Source organism: Myiozetetes cayanensis, unplaced genomic scaffold, assembly GCF_022539395.1.
Source record: "Myiozetetes cayanensis isolate MyiCay16 unplaced genomic scaffold, myiCay2020 scf5-8, whole genome shotgun sequence".
Lineage (NCBI taxonomy): Eukaryota > Metazoa > Chordata > Aves > Passeriformes > Tyrannidae > Myiozetetes > Myiozetetes cayanensis.
In genome coordinates, this window is record NW_026087742.1 from 29,408,784 (window position 1) to 29,423,321 (window position 14,538).

Below are 14,538 nucleotides of genomic sequence, written 5' to 3' on the forward strand. Positions count from 1 at the left end.
GATGATCCCAGGTCTCCGTGGCTGGACAATGTGGGACCCAGATCCCGGTTTCCGGCAGGGTTCCCACTACACCAGACTGGGTCACAGTTCCTGGTCCAGCGCCAGCCAGTGCCATTCCCATTTCACACTACCGGGTGGTGCCAGTCCCCATTCCCAGTAGCGACTCCAGCTTCCAGCAGTGGGGAGCGTCGGCTTCCCGTCCCGGTTCGCATTCCTGGTGCCAGTTCCCGGTCCCATTCCCGGTTCCCAGTGCTGGTTCCCATTCCCCAGTGCCGGTTCCCGATCCCGCTCCCGGTTCCCTGTGCCAGTTCCCATCCCTGTTCCCGGTTCTCACTTCAGGTCCCGCTCCCAGCATCAGTTCCCGGTCCTGTTCCCCGTTCCAAGTCCCCAGTGCCAGCCCCCATCCCCACTCCCGTTCCCTGCCGGCGGTGCCGGGCGCAGGCGCGGCGGCGCTCCCTGCCCGCCCCGTCGGGGCGGTGCTTGCGGGAGGAGAAGCGCTGCGGGAGCGGCGCGCCCGGAGCGGCGGCACCGGCACGGGCAGCGGGCACTGGGCACTGGCACCAGCCCCGTGCAGGTAAGGCGACCGCCGGCCCCGGGAGCGGGTGGCTCGTCCCTGCGCCCCCGCTGCTGCTCCGTCCGCGGGGGCGGCTCCGCGCCCCGCCCGGGGGTCCCGCCTCGTCCTCGGGGGATGCTCGGAGCACCTGTGGCTTTGGGAACCGGGGGGGCAGCTGCATTCCTGGGAGGGGAGAGGAGCGGGCGGGGGGGGGAGCGTGTGTGTGTGCATGTGCGTGTATAAGATTTCGGGGCGGGGGGAAAGCCTATAGCAAGCACCCTCCTCCTCCCCCGTGCGGAGCACGCTGCTCCCCTTGCTTTCAGCAAGCGCTGGTGTTTGGGGGTGCTGGAAGTCGGGGTGCTTGGAGCTGATGCGTCTGAAAGTTGCACCCGGATGGTTCAAAACCTTGCAGAAGCTCCCAGTCATGCTTGTTTCTGCTGGGGAATCAAGCTGGACTGAAACTTTGAGCAGCGAGGCCTCAGCACTGGCTGCAGAGCAAGATTTCTGCACTGGGAAAAAATCCTGAGGTTTCATATTGTTCTTTGTTCCATTCTTTTGGGACAAATCCAAGGGGTTTTAGAAAGTCTTATGGAACGTTAAGGCGAGAGAGAGCTCCTGCCCCTGCCAGCACACTGCTGGGGTCCAGGAGACTGATGGCTTTTGGGCTTTCCAAGCACAGATATAAATCTGGATTTCCCACATCTCAGGGGTGGGAGGCACCACCTCTTTCTCTCTGACCTGAAATAGTTATTTTTGACCTGAGACATCAACCTGATGCTTTCTAGTGGAGGGTGTCCCATTGGAAATGTCTCTGGTCTTCTATCTCTCACATCCCAGTCTGGTAGGTGCCAGGTGAGCATGGGCTGCTTGCTCGGCTCTGGAGATCCACTCTTGTGTGATGCTTGGGTTTATTACCAGTTATTTATTACCAATTACCATTACATTTCTGCCTGGATGCTGCATTAGCTCTGAGCTTGGTGGGGAGTGCAGCCACGGCAAATGGAGCTAGGAGCAGAGCAGCGAGCTCAGCGAGTCACGGAGGATGATCTTAAATCCTCAGCTGCTTCTCTTGCTGCATCCAGCAAGGACCATGCTGCAGGCTTTCCCCAGGGCGCATTTCATCTCCATCCCATCTCACATCTTAAAGGGCCTCGATTCTCTGGCCAGGGTCAGCCTGGATTCCAAGTGTGCTGAACTGGTGTTATACTGGAGTGAAGGCAACATGGGGTCCCTGCAGCTGCATCTCTGACCCCATGCTCTGCATGTAAGTGGTGGGTAGCTCAAGGCAGGTGCAGAGAGCCTGGCTGGGTGTGCTGCTCAAAGCAGCAGTGAATTGAGGAGGGACAAACATGAGTACAGGTGAAAGCAGGTATCACCTGCTTTGAGTATCCTTTGGGTAACAAGGACCAAGGAGGGGGAAAAGCAGCAGAGTCAAGCATGGATGGAGGCACAGAGCCTGATCCGGGTGCTCACCCCTTAGCTCCTGCTCAGTGCAGCATCTTGCTACAGGCACATGTGTCCTGGTGTGATCTGTTTCCCTCTGCCCTCACCTGAACGTCAGCTGCCTTCTACTTATTTAAGTAATTCTTTAATGTGTATCACCTGGGGCTCAGATCCAGAGCAGGAGCATGCAGCAGGGTTGTAAAACCCAAGGCAGACTGATGGATGCTCTTTGAGACCCCACCACCCTTGGGAGCAGGATGTGAGGTCCAAACTCCCCCTGCAATGAGTGTGTGTGTACAGATGCCACTGCATGCACAGGGGTTGGCTCACTCAGTGGCTGGTGCTTGCCAGCAGCCCTGTGCCAGGACTGGTTAGGGAAAACTTTCTCGTTGGCAGCAGAGTTAAGGATCAAGGCACGACCGAAAGGAAAAGCAGGTTCTGAGGAAGGCAGCAGGACTTGCTGTAGCAGGCCTTGCTCAGAGCAGAAATCAAGCCCCTTTGTCATTTCCTAAGAATACAGTGGGTGACACACAGAAGGAATATTCCCATCTGCAAAGCCATAACATATAAAACAGGGGCACAGTGTCATGACCAAGGCACTCTGGAGGTTTGTGATGGAGTCAAGTCCACCCTGCTTTCTGCCACCAGCACCCCCATCCTTGCATGAAATGACTTTATGTGAGGCTTTGACATGGCCACAAACCCAGGAAAATCCCTGCTTGGGTGGTGTGTTCTCCACAGCATAGTCTGTTCAAGGGAGCTCTTTTAGCTCGTGATGAATAGCTATTGTGGGCATCCTCAAGCCTCTGGGGTGGAGGAGGATGGAAACCCAGGACTGTTACTGAAGGAGATTGACCTGTAGCTTTGCTCTCGTTTTTAGGGAAAGGAGATGCTCCAGGCCTCCTTTATCTGGACATGCCAGGGCTTTACACAGTGTATGTGGGAGTATGTCAGTGGAGAAGACTTCTGCCAGAGGGGGGGCAGCTGGGGGAGGTGACAAAGGGCACTGATGGACAGATTAAGCCCACGCAGCAGAGCTTAAATCTTCTTAAAGCCTTTAAGGGAGGATCTGAGTTCATTCTCATTATTCATGCCGAGATTTGCCTGTGAAACCAAGCTGAGAGGCACCATTCCTAGGAGGTGGACGAGATGCTCAGGCAGAGGGAGAGGGCTGACCTCAAGAATGAGTTGCAAGGTGTGGGGGTGTCCCCTAGGATATATATCAGCTGATACAGTGAGGCACTGTATGCCTGGGCTTTGTGCTACGTTTGGAGATAGAATCGTATTGGGATAGTCGAGACTGGAGGTTTGGGGCTCTTTTGGTCCTGGATGCCCCTGGGAGCATTGCAGAAAGGCAATGGGAAACAGGGAAAGGATGTTTTTGGGACAAGGGTACTGAAGAGTTAATGTGGAAGGACCAGGCTCTGAGATCTGGTGCTTGAGAGGGATTAACTCAGCCTGGAGCAGGTGCAGGGAAAAGGGCTCTGAGGCTGCTCAGAGGGATGGAGAGCTGTTATACGAGGCTGTTTTGCTGGGCTTTTATAAAGGCAGAGAGGGGATGTACTTGCTGTCAATAAATAAATATAAGGGGTGAACTTCAGGGAGGCAGAAGAGCTATTTGAACTGAGAGACAGTGTTGGTGTTGGGTTGTGAATTCATTCAGTTTATGTTGGAAGGCTTATCTAGAGGCTCTGCAACTGTATCACATCAGAGGATGGTAGGAGAGTGTGAATTAGGGCACATCACCTCTCTTCCAAGGTGCTTGACTGTGATATAAGGAGGATTTAGGGTTTGGTGTAGGGGGCCAGGACTCTGTAGTCAAGACACCCTGTCCAGGTGTCTCCTTTGGAAAGGGCTGTGTTAGCCAAGCAGATCTTACCGTCTTGATGTGGGACAAGACCAGGCACAAAACAGATGAAGCCCAGCAATATCACAGAGATAATTTTTCATCTTTGATTATGCCTCAAAAAGAAAAAAAAAAATTCATCTCCCCCTTCCCTGATTGCTGCACAGATTAATAACAAAGCATCCATGCTTTAAAGAAAGCTTTGGCTCTGATCCCAAGAGGAGATTTAGACAGTGTTCGTTCTGGGGTATGATGATACAAAGAACGGGTGCATCCTCTAAATCTGCTCATGCTTGTGCATTAATTATTGGATATTTTTGGCTGGTCCAGAAAAGCCAAGATTCTTCTCCTAAAGCTTTCTCCATGCAGGGCAGCAGCAGGTAAATACAGGGAAGGAGAAGGATGCAGCTGTGCCTTGAGGGTTGGGATCAGGCACTCTCTCCTCCTCCTCCTCCTAACTAATCTCTAGAGGTGTCAATTCCTTTCTCTCCAGGTGTCCAGAGGTGAAAGCCTCCTCAGCCCACAGAGAGGTGTCTGCTAACCTTTGCTCACATTGTGGTGGTAGGGGAACACTCAGGTAGCATTTCTTTACTTATGTCTTCATGTCTTCACCTTCACCTGTTCTTTTGAGCAGCTGTGGAGCACAAAGACTCAACAACAGGCTTGCACTGACCTGCTTCGGGCCAGACGGTGCTCCTCCATCTCCTGGCCCTGCGGGCGGTGTCACGGATGGGGAATGAGGTGCAGTGATTACTCCGGCTCTGCTCACTTCCAGTTGATTACCCAGGGAGAAAGGGCCAGGCTCTGGGCATTGCAGAAAATGGACACAGACCCAGTGGCTTCATGGAAGCTACGTTTTTCACCAGTCGAGCATCTGTCTGGCTGCAGCATTAACCCTTAACCTGCCCTGAGCTCTCCCCTTCACATCGTGGAGTCTTTTCATCCAGAGCTTATTCCTACTAAATTGTCTTACACTGTAGAAGGCACCCCAATTCTGGTGACTTGATAGGGGGGTAACTTCTTCAGGTCACGGGGAAATAGGAATGATTGCCACTGAGTTTTTTACCCTCTCTGGGAAAAAAATCCTTTCTGCTCTACACTGTGGCCAAGGAGACTTTACAGCTTTTGATTTTCTGCATGATGCATTAGTTTTCAGCCAATATTGCAGATCCTCATGCTTTGGGGATCCTCCTGGACTGGAGATGTGACAGATGATACCCCTGCAAAGCCGTGCTGGGAGCTCGTGGGGTTTGCAGCATCTAGGTCAGAGACTGGCTCCTTTGGGCGTGATCCAGCCCTTCAGAGGGGCTGGACTGAGCTCCTCAGCCCCTGCCTGCAGCTTTTTTGTCCCAGTTCAATAACACTTTGATGCATTTTACCTTAAAATACTCTTCTGGCAGAGAAAAGCTGTCCCTGCCCCTTGATTTGCCCTTGTGCAAAAATGACCAGTTTTAGTCCTCCCACCATCCATCTGAGCATCATCAATGTTCCCTCCTGTCCTGTGACTTCAGTCTGTTGAGAATGAAGGTTAAAGGCAGAGGGGACTATAAAGCATCCCAACCACTTTAACTCTGCCCCATGCTGGGAGGCTCTGAAATGATACATGGGAGAGAGCTCCTTCTCCTCACCATGCAGGGACTTTGTCAGCTTATTGGGGCTCCCAACAGAAGACAGACGTGGACATGTTGGAATGACACCAAAAGAGGCATGAAGATGCTCAGAGGGCTGGAGAACCTCTACTATGGAGACAGACTGAGAGAGTTGAGATTGTTCAGCTTGGAGAAGAGAAGACTCCAAGGAGACCTTAGAACCCCTTCCAGTACATAAAGGGGCTAAAAGAGAGTTGAAACTTTTCACAAGGGCAGGGAGAGGTAGGACAAGGGGGAATGTCTTCAAACTGACAGAGGACAGGTTTAAATTAGATGTTGGAAAGAAATTCTTCCCTATGAGGGTGGTGAGGCAATGGAACAGATTGCCCCGAGAAGCTGTGGCTGCCCAATCCTTGCAAGTGTTAGGTCAGGTTGGATGGGGCTTTGAGCTGCCTGGTCTAGTGGAAGGTGTCTCAAGGAAGAGAGATTGGAAATAGATAACCTTTAAGTCCCTTCCAACCCAAACAGTTCTATGATTCTATGAAATTGTCTTCTTGGCTGGCTGCAACTCATCCTCAGGTGAGGAAGGCTGCAGCCCTGGTTCATTCCATCAGGATTTATCCTGTAATCTGGCCCGAACTGATCAAAATAAGTTGTGGCAGCCCAGGCCAGGGTTATGCTTTTATCATCAGGGAAAGGGACATGGAATATTGCTTTCTGTGTAGCTACAGCATGACAGGCATCAGGTCTCTCTATCTCCAGGTGAAAAGGGCATTGCTCCAGCCCTGCTCCTGCCTGGCCTTCCATTAAACCATGACACTTTTCCCCCCACTATGTTTTTGTGGCTGTTGTTGTGGTTTTTTGTTACATCTCCAAATAATCCATACAGTGACTTTCCTAGGTGACAAAACACATCCCTCCCTTGCAGCAAGCACCCTCTGTCCCAGCTTACATCATATTTTGACTTATCTGAGCTTCCCTGACTCCATGGTGCAGGACTCAGGTGGCTCTTGTTGACTCCATCCCTTCACAGCCCATCCTGAGCTGTTCCACTATTGCCTCCAGTCCCAGACAGAGAAGAAGGATGAATGTCTGTTTGTTGCTCAGGGTTTGGGGTTGGTTTGTTTTATTTTTTCCAAGGCACACCCTGGTAATCAAGAGCTTCCTATGAAGTGTTTGCAGGCTTGCTGCTCCCAAAGCCTTGAAGAGCTGGTCCTACCAGTTGTCTGAACATGTGTAAATATTGTGAGGATTGCCTAGGGGTGATCAAGGGAGGTGATTTCTCTGCTGAGCAAAGGGAAGCCTTGAAATTATAAAAGCTGCAGCTGCAAACTCTGCTTTTTCAGAGCCAAGTGACCGATGCTGCGTGAGAACAGGATGGGGATGAGGGATGGGGATGGGCATGGTGGCTGCTGGCTGCTTGTCCAGCAACTGTTGCCTTTGGCTTCCTCTTCTTGTGGGAGCTCTTCGTGTGGGAGCAGGAGAGCAGTGATTTATTGCATCTAACATGGGGCTGCATCAGGTTCCTGTCCCATGCAGGGAAGTGAAACTCTTCCCTGTGTCGGAGGGTACATCTCATACATACCCTGAGACTCACCATTTCAGCTCAGAGCTGCTGTGGCATGAGGGTATCTGAATGCTCTCAGAGGAGCAGAGATTTTTGGATTTTGCCCCCAAACATGAGGTTGGAGTTGCAGCATGAGGGGCAGGGCTTTGGTCTCACGGTTCATAGCTGTGACTTGGTAATGGGTTAGTTTGACCTGGGGAACCTACCTGAGGGCACAGTTTGGGATGTTAATAAAGGGCTAGCAAAGATCAGGGTTGTTGTCTGGGTTACCACAGGAAGGGCCTCAGAAGACCATGTGGAGCCCATGGGTGCAGAGGTCCAACCTTTCCCTCTGGACTGCATGGAACAGATGCAGTCACATTGCATCCCGATGGCTCATCATGTTACAGAAGTTCTGGGAAGCAAAAGCAAACAAAGGTGGGTGCTCCAGCAGAGTGTGACCCCCACACACCTAAGGTCATGTTGTGTTGGTACACAGAGACTTTGTATGCTTTCTGGAGGTCACTGTCCCTTGTAAAACAGATGAATCATAGAATCACAGAATGGCTTGGTTTGGAAGGGACCTTAAAGATCATCTCATTCCAAACCCCCTGCCATTAACAGGGACACCTTCCACTAAACCAGGTTTCTCAAAGCCCCATCCAACCTGGCCTTGAACACTTCCAGGGATGGGGCATCCACAACTTCTCTGGGCAACCTCTTCCAGTGCCTCACTGCCCTCACAGGGGCAAATTTCTTCCTACTTTCCGATCTAAACCTAAATCCCTCCTAGAGTATTTCTGCTATGCATGAAGAGGTAAAAGCCACCTATCACCACCCAAGAAGCATTGCTGTGCTATGGTGTGTGCCAACCATGCTGCAGAGCAGCAGCTCCTGTGGTGCTCGTGGGCTTGGATCATCCAGCTGTCATGAACCAGATGTGGCCCACACGAAGTATCCGTCCAAACTCCTGCTACTTGACAGGGGAGATACTTGACAGGGAGATGAGGCTGAATGGAGGAAACCTGCTCGGCGTTGTGACCTGGATCCATCTCTCTGGAGGAGGAGAGAAGCTGGTGTCTAGTCCCTGCCTGGAAAAAGTGGCAGCCTTTCTGCTCCAAGGGCAGTGTGGCAAACTCTTACTTCTGTGTTAAAGAAGGGCAGCACTGCTGAAGTGAAGGAATAAGGGGTGGAAAAGCTGGCTAAGAGTTGGGGGAATTGCAGCATCCAAGGCAGAAACACAATTTGGAGACTCAAATTAAGGCAATGGGAACTTAGGTTCAGACCTTTCAACTTGGCAAGAGCCAAGTGAAGCCATTAACAAGGATTTCTAAGAAATCTCACAAATTTGAGGTGGTCCAATCTAAAGAAGAGAAGCTTCCCTCTTCAAAAGCACTAGCACCATCAGTTGCTACAAGCCTTTAACTATAATTTTTGTACTCCTGATGCTTTAGATAGTTACAGAAAGAAAAACTTTTTAAAGCCAGTGAGAGAAAAGGAGGTAAAATTAAAAAAAAAAAAAAAAAAGGCAGATGTTGCTGGCCCATCTCGGAGGTTTTGCAGACAAGGGGAATGCTCTTATCAGTCAGCACACACGTGTGGGGTCTGGTTATTTGCTGTTGTTGCTATGGAATTTATAGGACATGGGGCTCAGGAAAGAGGCTGACAAAGGGCTTAAGGGCCTATCAAAGAGAAAGCTGAACATGGAGGACCCAAGCTGGAAAAGGACAAGGAGCAGAGTACCTTGGTGCTTCTATTCAGGTTTGGGTCAGGCAAAGAGAAAATACTAAAATGCTTTATTAGCCAAAGCTGGGAGTCTTGGCAAAGGTTTAAATCCTGACTTGGAGCCAGGAGCTGTAGGGTTGGGGCAAAGCCTGTGGTGTAGAGCCCATGGTCAGAGGCAATGGGGCGACCTCATCAGCTGAAATTGCAGGGAGTGTTTGGTTCCCGCTTGGTTTGAAGTGGAACAGGTCAAGGAATAAATTTCTGATAGGGCCAGGAGCCTCTCAAGAGGAGACCTGAAGGACTTGGTTGTACCTCCAGGCCTCTGAGGGGACAGAGTTTTGGACTCTGCATGTAGGAAGGGGTGAAGGTGAGGGAGAGAGAAAAAACCCAGCCTTGGGAACACTGTTATAGAATCACAGAATGGTTTGGGTTGGAAGGGTCCTTGAAGACCCTGTGACTCCAACACCCCTGCCATGGGCAAGGACACTATCCATTAGACCAGCCTGTGTGCCTTGAACTCTTCCAGGGATGGGGAATGTTATGATGTGAACAGGGCTGAAGCTGCAGGAGGGATGCTGTGGATCAGCCAGAGGGACAAACATCACAGCTAGTCTGGGAGGGATGATCTTGCAGGATCCAGCTGCCTTGATTGGCTCTCCTACAGAGTAGCTGCAGCCCTGTTATCTCTGCTGCTCCTCCCGCACTCGCCTCTGTGCATCTTTTGAAGTTCAATTGCTTTAATTATCCCAGAGGCTGCGGAAGCTATTGAAGGCAGAGCATTTGCATGGAGACATGCTGCATTTTATCTGCACTACTGATGAGTTTTCTGAATGAATTTTCCAGTTACCCAACCTCTTAAATAAGCACCTCTTTGACCCATAATGTCCAAGAAAAAGGCTCTCCTGGCTACCTCAAGGAATGCCCTGTGACTCTTCTGTCCTTCCCTGTGTCCGTCTCACGAAGGTACAGGTCTGCCTTTAGACCATAATTTTTTTGCCCACTTGGCAAGAAAACCAGTCTGAGTATATTTGTGTGATGCAAGGCTTCCAGTGGAGTCTGTGTGACCAGATTTAAAAGTAGCTGGTCTAGATGTTCAATTAGAAACACTGAATAAATAATAGAAATACATGCTCAGTCCACTCCTGCAGAGATAGCATCCTTTCTTCCCCTTCTCCTTCTTCCCCCTTCACTCCTTTCCCCCCTTTTCCACAATGGTGATCAAAATGCACGCTGAAAAGGGCACAGCATCTCTGTAAACGTCATGGTGTGGGTGGTCTGTGTTCAATGTGATCCTCATGTCAGATAACAGCCCTCAGGGTAAGCAAGAGCCGTGTGGCTGGATCACCACAGATGGAGGTGGCTTAATTCTGCATGTGTGGGTCTGCTCTTCCTAGGTTGTATTTTTCCAGTGCCTGAAAACCTGCTCTGTGTGAGCAGTGTCACGTGCTGGAGAAGGTTCCTGCCTTCTCCAACACAAAGGGGTTTTTTTGGATGCTCCATGGCTCCTAAGTGAGCTTGGGAGTGCTTTGTTGTTGCAGGTGCTCTCTGCTGCTCCTTATAATTATTAACCAGGGTCACGGTGTGCTAGGGTGTGAGGGGTTACTGAAGTAGTGGCTGTTGCCAGGGACTGGGCATTGGCAAAGCCCTTTAATTCACCTTTTGTTGCTTGTCCTGTAACTCCTGCTGATCACCAAGGGTTTTTAACCCTGCTGTGGTTTGGGGAACAAGCCTAACATAACACAACCAGTAAGGCTGGATCAGGGATCAAACAGCATGTGGGGGTATCCAACACTGAGCTTCTCTGTTCTCCCCAAACCGTGAGTGGATTGGGATGAGCTTTACCCAGAGTGGTGAATATTTTCAGCATCTGTCTACTTTTTCTCAGCCAGTGCTGGCTTCCTGATGAGTTGTTACCGCCTTCCTCTTTCCACTGTTTTTGGGTATGTCTTTCTGTCACCATGTTTAGCTGCTGTTCCACCCCTCTTCCTGCAATTGCTGTGTCCCTCCAGCCTTCTTCATTTGCCAGTCCAGAGGGAGATGGTGCTGCTAGCTTTGCTTTGAGCTTATTACTCCTGCCCGTGCCAGGATGCCTTCAGACATCTGTTCTGGTCCCATCTGACCTTAACCTCTGAGCAGAAGGGCCAGTCAGGCTGGTGCCATAAGCCCAGTTTGTGTCCAAAGCTCTTACCAGGCAGAGCTAACCACCAAGGAAGGGTTATGAGAGTGTTCACAGTGTGGGGCTGCCTTTTCTTCTGGCAGCTCCAACATCTGACTGTGTTTGCAAAGGGTGACTCATATCTGCATGGAATGAGGAACTCCAGAGCCAAAGGCCTCTGTCCCAGTGTGAGTTATACAAGCAGAAAGGTATCTCCTGGTCATCACTCCCAGCTGGGTCCTGCAGGAAATGGGTATTCAAGGATGCCCAGACCCTCCTGTTAACCCTGGCCTTCCCAGAAAAAAACATATCTGAATGCTGCACTACATGCAAACCTGCTGGCTGGCTGTGTCTCTCCCTGTGCTGTCATCTTGCTGTAAAGCAACAAAGGAGCAATGTTCTGGAGGAAAGAAACCAGAGGAAATAAAGCAAGTATGATAAAAATCACTGCACATTGCTGGAAACAGCTTCTAAATGTGACATCTTATCTTCAGTTGATTTTGTGCAGATGTTTCCAGCCAGGCTTGTTTTGGTGATACGGAGTCACTTGCAGTAGCTTTCTGTTAGTAGGCATGACCCTGTCCTTCCCCTGGCCGTGCTGCTAATGCACTTTTTAATGAAAGATTACCTTTTTTTTTTTTCATAGAACCATAGAATGGTTTGGGCTGGAAGTAACTTTAAGACCATCTAGTTCCAACCACCCTGCCATGGGAAGGGACACCTCCGAATAGACCCGCTCCCTACAAGCCCTTGTCAAAAGGACATTTTTTTGAGTTTTTTTTTTTCCCAGTAATAGCCAGCTGTTAGCAATACCTTCCTTTGTAGGTCTTGCAGTGCTTTGCAGAATGGACCAGTATCACTGCAGAGGGAAAGTGATGCTTTTTCCTGCTCCATAGAGGAGCAGGATTCATTAGGGGCCATTTGTTGTACTTATGTGCTTGGAACAAGCTATGTCAATGCAGGGGGTTCACTTGCTCCGAACAAACAGCCTTTAACCCCATCAGGATATTTTTGAGGCTAATTCCACTACACTGAGTTTCCAGTTTCTGAGGGGGACGGCTCGTCCCTATGTGTGCTCATGCAAGATTAACCTTCTGGCTGAAAGGTGCCGTCTTCAGGTATCCTGATTTGGATGCCATCTGTGCTGCAGCAAATGGCTGATCAAAATCAGAACCTGAATAAATATAATTGAGAGTAAAAATGATAATTTCACTTTTAGCTTAGTGGAGTTTTTATCTCTCAAATGAGAACAGAGATATGACCCAATGAAGGGAAGAGATAAAGGCCGGAAGGGGACATTTAGTCTTCTGTTCTCCAATAGTTTTGTTTCACTGCAAATGTTCAGTAATTTGCATTTTGGATAAAGAATCTCCTCTGGAAAGATGTCCAGCTGAGCTCAGAAACATCTGGAGATGAGCTACCTGTAATTTCCCATAGGAATCGGCTTCCCTGGTTAACCTCAGTCAATTTGAGAAGAAATGAGATCTTATTTTCTAATTTCCATCAGTGTGGCTTCAGCTTCCGCTCCTTGTGGGCATTGCTAATGCAGGATGCTGCACTGTGGTTCTGGCTCTGGGCCACAGCACTTGGAGTCCAAAGAAAAGCTACAGTACGTGCACAGCTGGGAGTGGGAAAGGTCTTTGGAAACGCAGCTTAGACCTGCTGTGGATGATGTGCTACTGGTCCTGATGGCTTTTCCTTACGACTCTTACTTTGTAGCTCTTGAGGGTGATGAGGCACTGGCACAGGTTGCCCAGAGAAGCTGTGGCATGGGGGTTGGAACTAGATGATCTTGAAGGTCCCTTCCAACCTAAACCATTCTATGACTCTAAGATGTCTTAAAGCTTTTTTTGTTCATTGTTGGCATAGAGTTGTTGGCTAAGAGGTGTGGAGTGCTTATCTTCTGTTCAGTGTAGACAGTGAGTGATGGTTCAGCTGCTTATTCCCTGAGTCCTGGAGAAAAGGTGTATAAAGCTCTTCTTGCATTAACAGGGTTTCCTCTCATGAGCTGGACTTTTGTATTGGTAGGTAGGATAACCCTGGTGTTACCCCATGTCTGTCAGTAGAAACACCCAAGGAGGCTGGAAAAAATTATTTAAATAACATTTTTAGAAAAAGCCTGGATGCTTTGAACACCCTACTACTGAGCTACAGTGTTGTAGGTTGAAGACTGGGCAATCAAATGCCTGGGTTCTGCTTCATCTTCTCCTTGGCTGATTCTATGCCTTTGCAATGTGATATCAAAGCTATCTCCTGTTTAGTGAGAACCACGCTGGAAAACAAGGGCAGCAAATCCTGTCCTCTAAGAACAAAGTGTTTTGTCTGACCTAGAGGCAGACAGCTTGTAGGATCTACAAGCAAGGAGCCATTTGCTCCTGGCTGGGATGCAGCCTTGCAGAAACACAAGTGTGGTGGAGCCCATGAAAGCTCTCAGTGGTAAAGGAGCCTCTGAGCTGGAAGGGAAGGAGAGAGGAAGAATTTTGTGGGGGAGGAAGGAAGAGCCTTTCAGCAAGTATGTGGTTCTGGCCAATGCAAGCACTTTCAACCCTTCTCCCTGTTGCAGCACTTAGAGCCCTGATTGTTACCAGTTGGCAGAAGCTGCAACACCTGCATGATGCTGGAGGTGAAAAGGGGAGTCCCCAACACCCCTGAGTCATAAGTCTGGCTTAGTCCTCCAACAAAATAGTTTCATCTTTAACTCCTTCATGGCAAGACTGAGGTTTGGATCAGAACACTGTTTCCAAAAATTCAGCTCTGCTAAGAGTGGTGAGTGCAGATTCCCCTTCCTGCTGACATACAAACACGTGCATATGCAAGCATAGGGTTGTTAATTCAAACCAGGCGTGAAAATGCCCAGTTCTCATGCCCCTGGAGCATCTGATCTTGGTGCAAGAAGGCAAAGAATAATTAGACAGTCCTTGGGCATTTTAATTTGGCAGAGCTGATGTTCAGCCTGGTAAGCATGAAATGCTGCAAATTAGGGAGAGTAATGAATTTTAACATTGCCCTAAGAACATTCCCACCACACCTTCCTTTTAATTATTTTGCAAGGTGGTTTTGTTGTTGATTGTTTTTTTTTTAATTATCCTGAACAGTATCCCTTCACCTTCTGCTTAGTGTTTCCTTTGCAACTTAAATCCATCTACATGCCATTATGTGAGAGCAGCCCTGCAGTGAGGACAGATGGCTGGTGAGGTGACAGTCGCTGTGGGGTAGGATAGCAGGGCAGAATTCAGGCAAATTTGGGCACCAGAAGGGCTGGAACTCCTTGGCTGAGGTGACCGCAGTCTTGTTCTCATAGGAATGGACACTGCTGAGGGTGTCTCGTGAAAATCGGTGTTGCAAGGGTCACTGGAAAGCACAGCTCCAAGCTGCAGGGTGGAGCAGTAATTTTATGAATGAGCAGCCAAGTGCCAGCCCTTGGCCATGGTACAGGCTGCAGAGCAGCATCTCCCACATCAAACCCAAAACTCCTGCCTTAACTTGAGCATGGCTTTTAGAAAGTCACCAGACCTCCCTCCTCCCCTCCTTTCCAGGCTCCCTTCCGAAATCTCACTGTTTCTTTCTGCACAGCTTCCCATGGAAGTATCCTTTCCCATATGTCAGCCCAGCTCATGCACCAGTCCAAGCAGTTCATCTTGCATGTCAGCTAACAGCATCCTTCTACTCTCTCAGCCTGTT

The 14,538-nt window shown here is 49.6% G+C and overlaps 1 protein-coding gene across 1 annotated transcript in view; it reads left to right on the forward strand.

Moving 5' to 3' along the window:
- The first annotated feature begins 475 nt into the window (after positions 1 to 475).
- Positions 476 to 14,538, forward strand: part of CAPN5 (calpain 5) — a 57,403-nt gene continuing 43,340 nt past the window's right edge. The window contains exon 1 of the mRNA XM_050333409.1: positions 476 to 574. The gene's annotated coding sequence lies outside the window, so the exon portion shown is untranslated. The remainder of the gene's footprint in view (positions 575 to 14,538) is intronic.